Source organism: Manis pentadactyla, chromosome 6, assembly GCF_030020395.1.
Source record: "Manis pentadactyla isolate mManPen7 chromosome 6, mManPen7.hap1, whole genome shotgun sequence".
NCBI lineage: Eukaryota > Metazoa > Chordata > Mammalia > Pholidota > Manidae > Manis > Manis pentadactyla.
Window position 1 is genome coordinate 140750846 of NC_080024.1, and position 13805 is coordinate 140764650.

Genomic DNA, 13805 nt, shown 5'->3' on the forward strand with positions numbered 1-13805 from the left:
TGAACACACTTCAATTCAAGAGAATCCACTGCTCTGATGTACACAGAGAATTACCGAGGTAGTGGTTATCCTGATGGTGGGCAAGTCTGAATTTAGACTGCATACATATGTCTTTAGTTCAAATCAAGAGAAAAAGGGCAAAGGTGTTAGGAGTGTTGGGTGCCACTTGCTCATTTGATTTGCATTACTGGTAAATGAGTGTGTTTTCATTTGCCTCTGCTTTGCCTCACAGATGTCTACAAAAAAATCAATGTGAAATGCATTCCTGAGGATTTTTCAGCCCAGTCACGATAACAATGCAGTGCTCAAAGTATAATCCGCTAGTCCTCACCAAAAAGACAACCTAAATAATAAAAGTCTTGATAATACACCTAGACTCTCTCACTGGGTAAGAATATTTTTTCCTATCCCATAGGGACAGGATCCTTTTAAACACCTCTTTTTAAATAGATATCTATCTTTATTATTTGAATAGGTTAAAGTATGCCCTAACAAAGAAGTCTGAATATAACACCAACCACAGTTGGTGCCTAAGCCAGGAGACTATGTAGTAGGAAAGTTTTAAAAGGATTTCTTTGGTCTCTAGAAGGAATTCCCAGATTAGGATGACAAAATTGTCCAGGTTTCCCCAGGACTTTCAGTGTTGGTCATCCTACCAATATACCAGTGCCTTCCCCAGAATGCTAAATTAAAAATGAAGCAATAGAATAATTATAGCAACGTTAAGCACATCTTATGCAGTTTATCCTTCAATAAACAGCAGATATAAAGATGGACAACAAATTTATTTTCAGTATCTTCTCTAGATGGCTATATCTCTAAGAAGATAATAGGAAGAGTTTGTAGATTAAATAAAAGAATGAGGGCTCAATACTTCTGACAGAAACCCTCCAGGTACAGAACCCCATTTTATACTACATTCAGAAGAAGAAAGCAAATACTCACATAATAATTGTATTTAGAAATGACAAAGGGCTTCTAATTTCTGCAATAGGGTGGTTACGCATTCCTGCTCAAAAAATAATTAAAATTCTGGATAAAATATAATAGTGAGAAAAAAGTTAAAGTTCATACTCAGACGCAAAAAGAAATGAAATTCCCAGAGGGAATTCACAACCAGAATGGAAAAAACGTAACTGGAAACAATAGCGGGTCTGTGGGCCCTGAAGGAGTTTTAATGCCCACAGAGGGACAGGTCCTATGAATCCTGCACAGCATTCCAAAGGCAAGGATTTGGAATGACTGACTCCAAATCACTGATTCAGGAAAGTGGTAAGGAAACATACTTCTGACAAGGGCTCTGATGGGCAAAGAGTTGTCTATGAGTAATCAAATCTCTAAACATTTTCCATATGTATTGCAGAATCTAAATTTATACTATTTGCATAGTTTGGGAAACCCCAGACACAAAACTAACGTAAAAACTGATCCCAGACCAGTGAAACTCCTGGGAAAATGCAAGCAGCTGATATAAAACCACTTTGAGAGAACTCATAACCCAGAGCACACGGAACTTCCACAGAAAATGAACATCCCAGATGAAGATGAGCTCACAATCGAAGATTAGAAATATATGCAAAGCAATCAACTGCAGAAGAGTCAGCAGACATCCAAGAGAAGATTAGCACTCCAAGATCTTGACAAAAGGAATAATTTGAAAGAGACTAAAAAGACAAATGTATTTAAAATGTTAATAGAGACAAAAGAAGGAAAAGAAATCACAATGAAAGGACAAGTCTGAAATGGCACCAAATAGAACATCAGCAAATTAAAAATATAGCCATTGAAATTAGGAAAACAGAACATGGGTTAAACAGCAGACTAGACACAATGAAAGCTAACTTAACTGAAAGAACAGAAGAAATTAATACAAAAAATCATTCATTCATTCAACAGATACTTCTATTGTGCATCCATTCCAAGTGAGTCACTCTTGTAAGCATGTGGTATATATTATTGAAGAAAACAAAGACTTTGATCCTAATAGAGCTTATATTCTAGTGTATAAAACAGAGACATAAAAAAGAAAGAAACAGAGGATAGATATGAAGGGACACAATACAGATGAAAAACTCCAGAAACCTGCTAGGAACTCCTCTAAGAAGCTATATACGTAAGTGAACAAATATGTCCCTATTCCACAAGAATTAAGACTGAGACATACAAACAACACAGTTGAAAAGCAAAGCGTACAAATTTCTTTCAAATGTCTACTTTATCAATAAACCAGTGTTTTTGATTTTTCAAGATTTATTCTATGTCCACAGGACTTGATTCATCCTTTCCATTTCAAAAATTCAATTACTGACTATTCCTTTGAACAACTCTATCCCATATTCATTTTGTCCAAATTATTTTATTAAAGAGAAAAATATGACAGCAAAACAGAGACTGTATTTTAAGAATTGAGACCATTACTGAGGTCACTGAGTGTGGGAGAAATGTACCTTTTTCAGATAATACACTCCATGATATACTATTTGAAGACCACTGAATTTGAAAATGCTACTATGTGAATAATAATGGCAATGCAAGGATTCCTACTGCCTTCCGCAACCATAAAGAGATTCATTCCTGCTAAATACTTTTTTTATTTCATTATGCACATTATTATCTTTAACATCATTTAACTTTATATGCCATTTTACATTGCAAATTAAATTTTCAATGTAGTAATCACAATTTTAGAAGAATTTTTTTACACTATTCCTATGTTATCCTAGTTTGGCTGATTTGATCAAAATCACTACAAACTAGGAAAGCATTACCGTTTTGATGTGGTAACCACAAAATGTTTAAAAGCACAGTATCTATATGTATATTTTATAGGATTAGAATTTCTTCATCTGTATCTGAACTGAACTTTCTCAACAATATTAAAGTCTCTTTTCTTAATAAAAATAATTTTAATACTACCACAGTAGATTTTGGTCCACTGTAAATCTGCTCTTTAAATGCTTATGCATACATATTCTAAGCATATTTCTCAGAAACCAATCAGCTATAAAAGTAAACTTTTCAGAGTAAGCATATATAATTTACAATAAAAATTTAGTTATAAAGGATCAAGAAAGATGAACTTACCTACCTGAAACTCTGCTACAAAACTAATAGTATTCTCACTTACTAAATAACGCAATTATGAAGTAATTCATCTACTCATTGGATCAAGATGGACCATAATACATCCATCCCTGACTATAGAGCCACACTCATCCCTTCTGTACTTATCTCTTGAGCTAATTCAACATGTCAAAGGAAGAGAGAGTATGACATTAATTTGCATAGTTAGAAAAACCATTAGATAATAATGCTCATCTTTCCATGTATGCTTAACTAAGAAAGACTAAGACCACCATTAATCTAGTTTTATATTTATTACCACAGCACCACCACCATCACCCCCAGCAACAAAGATACTGAATGTAACTGAATGAATGTGTTGACAGAAGATTCTGTAAGATTTTATATCTGAACATGAGGGAAAGTTAGATAAGCCTGGCATTTGTACATAAATGTGAATGTATGAAAATTAGGTTTAAAAACATGAACAGAGAACTGTATGATTTTATATTATTCTTCAGTTCAAAAGACATTTAAAAGAAATACCAAAAATCTGTGAAAATGGTAGCAAAGAGTTTGTTTCTTTGCATTTCCCTGAGTAGTTTCCAAAAATGCCATCAATGGAATGCTGAAAATGAACAGAGTCAAATATCCACATGGAATCTTAAAAGTGAATGTAATTGACTATAATTCAAAACACACATCTTTATAGTAGTAGGCAGATGCACTAACAGAATCCTGTATTTTATATATTTGGAATTTTTTGTACTTGCACCTTATTTGCAGATTTAAAAGGAAAAAGTCTGCAAACCAGCATTCAAAATATACTGTAAAAGAGATACAAATAAGTGGGGTAACCACCAGAGAAGCTGTGTTTCATATTTCCTGCACAATAAAAAATATTTACAAAATACTTTACCAGTAATAACATTCTTTTATAGAGACAATGCAATGCAAAAATAAAAGGATATTTGCTTCTTATTTACTTTCCAATCATTTACATTTTGACCCTCCTACAATGATCAAGACACACACACACACACACGCAAGCACACACACACAAGCAATTTGTCACAACAGCATTGCTATCATGTCCACATTAATTAAGTAAATTTGTATACATTTATGAAGGCAAATCCAATGAAAATTTAAGATACTTTTATCAACTCTATCACCATTTTAATCCATCAAATACATTTAGAAAAACTCAAAAGACATAATTTTGAATTTACAGACACAATTGAAGACTCAGTTATTAAACATAACCCAAAACTCAAGTTATGGTCAACTGGGAATGCATCATTTGTCAGTTGGAGATACTGATAATCTTCCAGGCATTCTTCATCTGCTGGGTGCTAAGCATTGAGCAAAGAGGTTTACATATATTTTCTCTTTTCATGCTCACAATGACCCAATTGTTCCCATTTTACAGAGGCTCAAACTCTCTTGGACACCCATTCTCTATGAAAGCCATGAAATTAGTATCCTAAACAATGGAGACAATGTAATAAAAGGGAACATCCTGGACTTTCTAAACCAGATCCTATAGGTTTGCACACTGGATCCTACTCAGCAGCTAGGTACCTTGAAATAAGTTATTTAAATTCTCTGAGCCTCATTTTTCTCAGATATAAAATGGGGATAATGTTATATCTACAAGGTCATGGAGGATTAAATGAGATTAAATGAGATAATGGATCACCTTGGTTAACGCCTAGTCCATGGCAAGTGCTCAAAGAAGATAAGATTTCCCCTTATCTTTTCCAACAAAAATTACCTTTGACAATATACCATGAAAGTAAAATGCTCTCTTTTTCCATTAGAAAGCAGCAGAAATCAGCCATAGTCTGAATTCATCAAACTTGTCAAGCTGTTCAACGTCCATTATTCTTTTTTATTATATTTAACGCACTTAAAATAATCTCCCAGTGATTTATTCTCCTTTTAACTAGATGCAGTAATTAGAATATCTTTTATGATACGGCAGAGTTTTCATTTCAGTCAAGGTGTGACTGTTTTAGAAAGCCACCGTTCACTGAAGAATATTACAACCCAGAAACTAACTGCTTTTATTCTCACTTTGAATAGAAGCACAAACACAAAATGAAGAGGATACATAGTGTATTTCTATTACTGAAAGATGAAAATGCTCAAGCAGGCAGGAGCCAGTAATTCCCAAAATACCTTTCATGAACTGAAACACAGATATGTATGTTGCCATGGCATTTGACAAAATTAATACATTTGAAATTTGGATTATGCATGAAAAAAAGTAGGGTAAGGGGGATTTTTCCTTCCCATCATGTTGGCATATACGCATTTTTAAAAAATCAGCCCAATATATATTCCCCAGAAGAAAAAAATGGACAGCAGAAAGTTCAGCATATATTCAGGATCCAAAGAAAATGCAGAATTATGTATTACTACTGTCAAGCAGAGGCTTGTTTCACAATTCTATTGAATATGCTAAAGCACAGACCTGGCATTGTCATTAGCTAGCTGGGTTAACCCTGAATAAGTAACTTCTCTGGGACTCAGTTTCCTCAATTGTAGAATGGTAACTTCAACAATATTTTCGAAAGAAGCATTTACTGTGTGCCACAACTGTCTGAAGTACTCTATGCATGTTTTCATCCTCATTTAAGCCTCACAGTGTATCAGGGAGCCGAGTATTATGATGATCATCCCATTTTCAAGAAAAGGAAAATGAATCACAGAAAGGTTAAATAACTCATTCTGGAGCCGGACTCCCCTGATCCAAAGGATTTTGCCTGTCTCACCAATGTGAGGCTTAGAGGGATCACTTCTAATATCTCTCACAGAAGTGAAATTCTAAGATCCCAGACTTTCTCTTCTGGGGACTTTTTTTTATTTGTATTTCTATAAATTATCTGTTCATCTCCCTGACCTCATTGTAACTTTCTTAGGATCAGAACCTAATTACACATTTTTATGCACACCTACCCCAAATGAGAACCAAATTCTGTATGTTTTAAGCACACACGATGCTTGATAAGTAAATTTCTCAAGGCAGTAGCTGAATCTTTATGAGACAAAAATCACCTGTTGCCCTGGGGTCCATAATGTAATACTTTAGAGAAACCAACATACAAACTTATTAGACAATCCAAAAGACTGGAATAAGCAATCAAAAGATCATGAGATCTATGCTCAGAGTGGTGATAGAAGTTTTTTGATAACATTTAAATGGAAGCATATTTCTGAAGAACTTACAGTAGGCAGAATAAATCATGCACAGGCATGTGTTATATAAGCAGTGTGCACAGCTATATTATCAGAGGTAGCAGAGTCATGATTACCAGCAGGGCACTCGAGAACTGAACTGTTCCTGTTCAAATCTGACTCTACCAATTAAAAAGCCCAGGACCTTGGATAAGTGCCATAACCTATGTGTGCCTCAGTTTACTCATCTGCAAAATGGGTAACAGCTGCTACCTCACAAAACAGTTGTCAAGATTACAAAAATTCCTACATAGAATGTGCCTGGAACTGTGCTTGGCACAAAGTAAGTAGCAACATTATTAACATTATGTCTATGTACATATACATACAATTCTCCACATTAGTACATATACGCATTTTTTTTTATCATTCAGAACCAGTTTTGTTTCTAGTCAAACAACAGGTGCCAAAGAAATGAATCTTTGCTCTTAAATTCAGGGCTGAATTGTCCCATTCACTCTTTCATTCAGTGAAAAATAATTAAATAACTTCTCTGGGCCAAAGAACATACCAAGAACAAGGAACACAGCAATGACTAAGGGAAGCATGGACCCTGCCCCCAAGGAAACATACGATAGCAAGCAAGACTGACTTGAAAAATAATTTCAACCATGGGTTATTTTTTCATAACTTAAAAAGAGTTCCATTCAGGTCTGCACATTGCTTATTATCAATTTCTGTTGGTCTTTTGAATCTAACACAACCTCCTATATACAAAGGCATCCAACATTTTAAAAGGCAGATGTCAAAACAAGAATAACTATGAATTTATTATCTAACAGTAAAAAAGAGTCATGATAAGCAGTTTCAACAGGCAATACTATTTTTACTGTATTTGCAAAATCAATGATAAATCATTTACTAAAATATCTTCCTTGTAAGCATTAATAATAATAATGAGAGTTGAGTAGGAAACGGGGCAACCAAATAAGTCTGCAGGGGATTATATTTCCATTTGTCTGTCAAAAACAGGAGGGGGCCTGGAAAAGGTATAAAGGAGGACAAAGCCTAACTTTTGAGAATCTACAAATAAGTCCCCCCAAATTAGCCAGATGCACAGCATGTTCCTATGATCAACTATCAGCAACGAAAAGTAGGTGAGAAAAATAATAAATTTTCAGCTTTGAAGGCTGTAATAATATCACCATTATAATTCATCCCAATATATCAACACAGGCTTTACATTAACAGCCTTACTTTCAAAAATAGACATAGCACCGCCATAACATTTCATACTTTCAGTGTTTGGAAAGAATGTCAGGGAAAGCTCCAAGCACGTGTTTCCATCAATCAGAGTAAGTGAAGAGGGGGCAAAGGAAGAAAAAGAAAGAATCAGCGAAAGGAAAGCACAGATCCTGCATTGTGTGGGCTGAGGGAGGATCGTGTTCCAGCTCCTGAGGAGAAACATTCTCCCAAGTTCCGTGCCGATTCCAGACGGATTCCCAACAGCTGTTGAGTCACCAGTACTTTAAAACAGACAGAGCTTTACTACAAATCCACTTTTACAGTTTTTAAACTTCAAACACCTTCTTAGCTGAAGCAAGGCAGACTACTGCCATCTAAAAATGCACTTCAATTTAATTGCACTTTTCCTATTCAATGTTATCAGTGTTGTCTCTTTAAAATATGATGGTATAAAATAATATTCTGTATCAAGAATCCTAAAAGGTTATGGCTGGATGCATTTCAAAATCATATTATAAATTATTCTATGAATACAATTTCTGTCAAGCCGACACCCATGCTTATATGTACAATAAAACATATTGATGGGTTAGACAGAACTGGTTATTAGTTGCTTTATAAAACTTATTAAAATTTCTAGTTGTCTTGACATCTTACAGATCTATTGATATATTATATATAGCTAGCCATCTACAACTACCACTGGTATCTATTTGTACCCATTGTGTGAAGAATTTAAGGATTAGAAGACATCCTAAGAGAATTTAAAAAAAAAAAAAAGGTGCAAATTTCCTTAGCAAAATCTTATCTATACCTAAATTTTCTAAGACATTTAACATTGCCTAGGCCATCTTTCTGATATACTATTTAAGAGAGTTGTGAGAAAACTTTTGCCCAGGGAAATTCAACGCAGCCAAAGAGAGGCTGAAAAACAATGCCATAAAACTCTCTCTTAGTGACCTGGTGCTCCGGTCCCAGACCTCTTTGGAAAACAGACTGCCATTTGTGCAGTGATTTGGTGATGTATAAAAACAAGGATGAGGACATAAAATAACAACTCTGTTTTATCAATTTAGCCCAGAATTTAAATTCCCATTGAATGTCGCACCTCACATACTCTGCCATGCAACTGGGGAGCTGAATGGGGTTTTGTGGCCTCACCAATCCCACCCTCCCCATTGCAAGAACTCAGCGATCTTCTGTGTATCCAGATGGACCTCTTACTCTGCTCAGTTAACCTGAACAAGTCTGTGAGTGATGCTTAAAAACGGGAATACGTAAATCTTAGGGTAAAATTCGAATCCCAATTTTTTGAAATAGGAAATGTGTGAAATGATTTGCTAGGCAGGGCACATTATACTTAGTTTATTTCAATGATTAATGTGTGGATTCATTGCTTTGATTTCTGAAAATTCTGAAAGGAAATCCCAGGCAGACACTCTCTCCAGGCGGTTATCTTCATTTACGTGGTGATCTCCAAGCCCTGGTCAGCCAACTAAAATGATTTGTAAAACAATTAGATTCTCTACCCACACAGGGATCTTGCCCAGCACTGGAGTCAGAATAATTTATTCTTTTTGGTTTCTGGTGGCATGGCTAGCATATGCTGAATAAATTTTGACCCTAACTGCTTACACTGTCCTGATTCTGATTTCTCTTGCTAATCTTAAGAACACCTTCTTGACTCAATCTACAACTACTAAATCAATGATGAAGCTACCTTCCGCAACTTGCAATAAATTATTAGCTTACTCCTGACCCAGATGACTCTTTCGGAAACCAAGAACTATAATCAGAGAATAATCAAGCTCAATAAACCATGCACTTTTCTAAGATGGCCAATGAAATAATTGTGGAAACAACTCCTGGTTTCCAGAAGTAAATACTTGTCATTGAGGGTCCACTTAGGTCAGAACTGTTAATTTGAAGCACTCACAGGGATCTTCAGGTTAGGTGTCTATAGAGTTTTCTAGAAATTTTACTCATCTTCTAATAGACACACATCAGGAGAATCATTCTTTCCTAATTTGTCTTTCTAAAAGTGTATAAAATGAAAAAAGTCAAATGCTACAAGAGGAAATCTATTTTAACACTTATTTTAATAGTTCCTTCTTACAAAGAAACACCCAACTTGGCTATTTTCAATCTTAAATATTCAAAAACTTGTTTTTCTGGATTCCACAAAGACCCTGATTTTATATGTAGTATCACATGGCCCCATTGCCATTCCAGCACTATTTATTCTGGTTTCTGACTCCTCATTTCACCTTCTACAATGTGTTCCCCCTTATGGATTAGAGGTCGTACTTTACAAGCTAGCGAATTTAGTAGGTACAAATATTTCAGTGACAGCATCTTCTCTGGTGAAATTATACAGCCCAGAAATCTGGTCTTGTGCGTGTACAGTAAAGGGCCACGTATACTGTGTTATATAAATAATGAAAATTAAATTACACGATTTTAGGGATACATTCCAAACAATCCATTCTACTGCCAACTACACTGGGCTCATGACCAGCTGTGGAGAAAAGAATGTCCCCCTTCTCTTAAATCTTTATGTATCCATTTTCATTGATTCCAATAAAAATGGATTGAATTGTGTAACCATTATGCCCAACTTCCTAAAATATCTGAATGAAAATCACTATGCTTACCCCCAAAACCCTCTTTGTTTAATGTTTAGTGCTGCATGTTTTTGAATGAAACGTCTATTCTCTCCTCACTTCCATGAGATCGAAATGTCAACGCCAAAAACACATTCAAAAACCCTGAAATCATTTTCCACCTATGATGTGGCACATATGATCAATCACAGCCAATACTGTTAGTGTTTTTTTAATAGGTGGCACTGTCATCAGTGCTTTATGGGTTCATTTATTTGCTCCTCTCAATTCCATGAAATAGACACTATTATACTCTTGCCATTTTAATGATGAGCAAACCGAGACTCAGAGAGGTAGATTAACTTTTTCAAGGTCACACAACTGGTGAATGGCAGAGTCAGGCTTCTAACTCTGGAACAACTTCCCAACAACCCCTGTGTCTCCTCCATCCTGACTCAAGCATAGTCACAGTTTTCATGTTTCGTTACAAGAAACCTCCAGTGCCCCTTTGACTCTTCATTGCTCTTTACATCTGAGGTGTCTTTCACTGTCTCCCCTGCACACGGGTTAACGGGTTAACCTTGAACTTCACATTTTGCCAAGTTACTTTCCTCTACTTACTGAAGTTACACTTAAGAATATATATCATCCTCCTCAAAAGCCTGGGGGGAAAATAAGATGAAGGAAATCAAATTTAAATGAAAAAGAACAAAGCGGGAAAAAAAATCCCGAAAACTTCTGGCTTAGACTTCTTCTGGTAAAATATGAAAACTCTATACTTCGTATGCTGAATTAAGTCATAGAGTGTTAGACTAAAGACCATCAAATGACATTCACCAATTTTAGTCAGCTCTCCAGAAGTTCATGATGACATAGAAATAACTGGAATTCAGAGGTAATTCTTTAACACAGGTTAGTTACTTCAACAATCATCTACTGAGGGCTTAGTATATATAGACTTCTCTCCTTAGCTCTATTAAATATCTTATCCCATTTGATCTAGCACCCCTGTCTGTTTATACCTGTGTCTCCACCCAGGCTGTGTGAAAGCTCTGTGAGGACAGGAACTATTTCATGCCCACCTTTTCATTCCTCACAGAGAAACTAGCAGAGTGCCTTATACTAGTTTGCATTCAGAAATGACGGTTAAAATTAGACTAAACTGAATTTCTGTTACCCTGGATGTAGCTTTATGAATAAAATTAAGGTCACTAATACATTATAAATAATTTAGGTTTAATCCTGACATTTACGAAGTGGGAAAGACTTTACACCTATCTTAGAAAATTAGCTACTAGACTTCTTTGTCAGCCCCAATACTAATTTACGTTAAAATAAATTAATTGCTAGCTTGTGACCAATTTTTCAAATGCTAAAGAGGCATTTCTTGAGTAATTTCATTCGTGCTACTAACAACACCTTAAAGTACAGCGGTTTTTTTTTGTTGTTGTTGTTTTAATCACCAAGAAGAGGAAAGTGCAGGCCACGGAACATGCCAGTGCTGAACCTGAAAATGATGCAGAAATGAAACATACTGTTTCTATACATCGCTTTAATGGGCAAAATGCCACTAACTGGATGGCTGCAGTTCACTTGACATGTCCTACTGCCATCATGAACAGCTGCAGAGCCCCCAGACCGAGCGGCAGCCTCGCCGCTGGCGCCCATTTCATCCATTGTTACTCATAATATGATCTAAAGAAACACTTACAGGATCTCATAGAAAGTTTAAATGTTGTTTGATGAGAGTCATTAGATATTTAAATCAGAAATGAATGGCATAGCAAGAGAAGCAATCATAGTACATGTAAAGTCGAGCATAAAACTTCCAGGATATTCTCTCCACTTGTTCACTGCTCATATTTGTACTCCGTCTGTCATACTAAGAACACAAACGGCAGAGGGAGAAAGCACCATAGGTATGAGGTCCCATTCAAGTAAATTATATATATATATATATATATATATATATATAGTTTTTTCCACCACCACCACCCCCCCCCGAACAAATTTCCACGATTTAGGAACTCAATAGGAGCTTTTCATATGTAAAGGCCTGGATCATTTCGTACAGGGGCAACTCAGAGACAGCAGACTCTACATTTGCCAACAACCAAAGTATTTGTGTAATTTTGAAGAACGAACATATGGCAGTCACTTTATGTCCTCTTTTGGTGGTTTTGTTGCCTGGACTTCATTGGGGTAACAATGTTTGCTTCTAATAAACCCTTAAGATAAAGAGTCTCAATGGTTTGAACAAGAGAGAAGCTTACCAGCATGGAAGGAATGACGATGACCTTCTGTACACATGCCCTTCAGCAATCAAGAGCACTGCTTTGAACATGTGCTCGCCTATTAATACGAAAATCTGATGAGTGACAGGGATCAACGACAGGTATTTCCCTTTCTTTATGCAATTCAAAAATAAGTATTCAAAAATACTTTGGCTTGAGATTGTAACTCCTGGTGATTTTGTTCCTGACACATATTCATACTTCGATTATGTTTCAATAATTCACAAGGAAAAAAGGTGTTTTGAAGAGCTAGCTCTCCTTTAATTATCCTTTCCAAAGATGTTTTGTCCTTTCACTGAACTTTAGAGGCAAGTGATTGACTAAATCAATCAGCCTGTGTTCTTGAATTAACAGTAATTTGTTAAACCTGGAAACTCAACTCACAAAACAACGTGTTAAAACGTGAAAACATCATCCTATAAATTCAAACAATGTGACTACTAAAAAGAAAGCTGCCCATCCAACCACTTAAAGCCATCAGTTTGACTACCTGAGTTAGATGCAACCCTCCAGCAGACTGAGAAATTTTCAAATTAATTTGATCACGAGTGTATCCACATATGCAGGGAACAAAACAGAGAGGTAGAAATCATAAACTGGTAACACTTTCAGAAATTCATAATAGAAAATATTTGGGGTGGTGAGTTGATGTCATAGTATTCATGTTGCGAATCTGCAAAAAATAGGAACGTTAAGTATGCTGTATATGTGCCTCAACAACCTGCCCACTGGATATTTTATGTATATGGTATGTGTTCTCATAAAAATTGTTGTGATCCAATTCCTACAACTGCCAGAATGAAAGCTGTAAAATTCTCAGTTAAAACTGAGGGAAAGAAAGTCCCTAATTCTTCCTCCTCAATATGTTATATCAAATGTCTTTTAGTAACTGCATTAGAAAGCAATTACAGCTTAATAGCTGTCTAAATCCATTATCAGTGTACGTTTAACCTTTCAATATTTAAAGATAATATTTAATTTGGGCAAATTAATGGACTGCCTGTGAGACCAAATACATCTATTTAGTCTTTCTGGTTTTCCATCAACGATATTTCTCTTTAGAGACTGGGTCTTGTGACAAGAAGTCTGGTAAAAATGGAGTTCTTTCTATTTGTAGCTTAAACAGATATTAATAAATGAGGCCAACCTAACCCCAAATGAGAAGTTATATCCTTGCTAACTGCATGTGTCTTCTACTATTAACAAAGCTGCTTTTAATTCTTTGCAGATTAACTTGTATCATTACCAGTTAAGGGAGCTTATATAATTTTACCTTCCAATATGATTTTTTTTCTCAAATTCCAAATGGTTTAATCTTTAAAAGGACTGAGTGGTTTCCAGAACAGCATTTTTTTCCACAATGCCCTGTATTTCCCATCCCCCATTGAAGAAAAAGTTTCAAAAACTATGATAATGA

At 35.5% G+C, this 13805-nt stretch overlaps 1 protein-coding gene across 10 annotated transcripts in view; it reads right to left on the reverse strand.

Annotated features, from left to right (window-relative positions):
• TCF4 (transcription factor 4) overlaps positions 1-13805 on the reverse strand; it is a 333945-nt gene that overhangs the window by 289489 nt on the left and 30651 nt on the right. Inside the window, exon 1 of one of the 10 annotated variants that reach the window (XM_057504204.1) lies at positions 12368-12386. The exons of the other annotated variants lie outside the window; for them this stretch is intronic. The gene's annotated coding sequence lies outside the window, so the exon portion shown is untranslated. Of the gene's footprint in view, positions 1-12367; positions 12387-13805 lie in introns of those variants that run through there. 10 annotated transcript variants of the gene reach the window in all.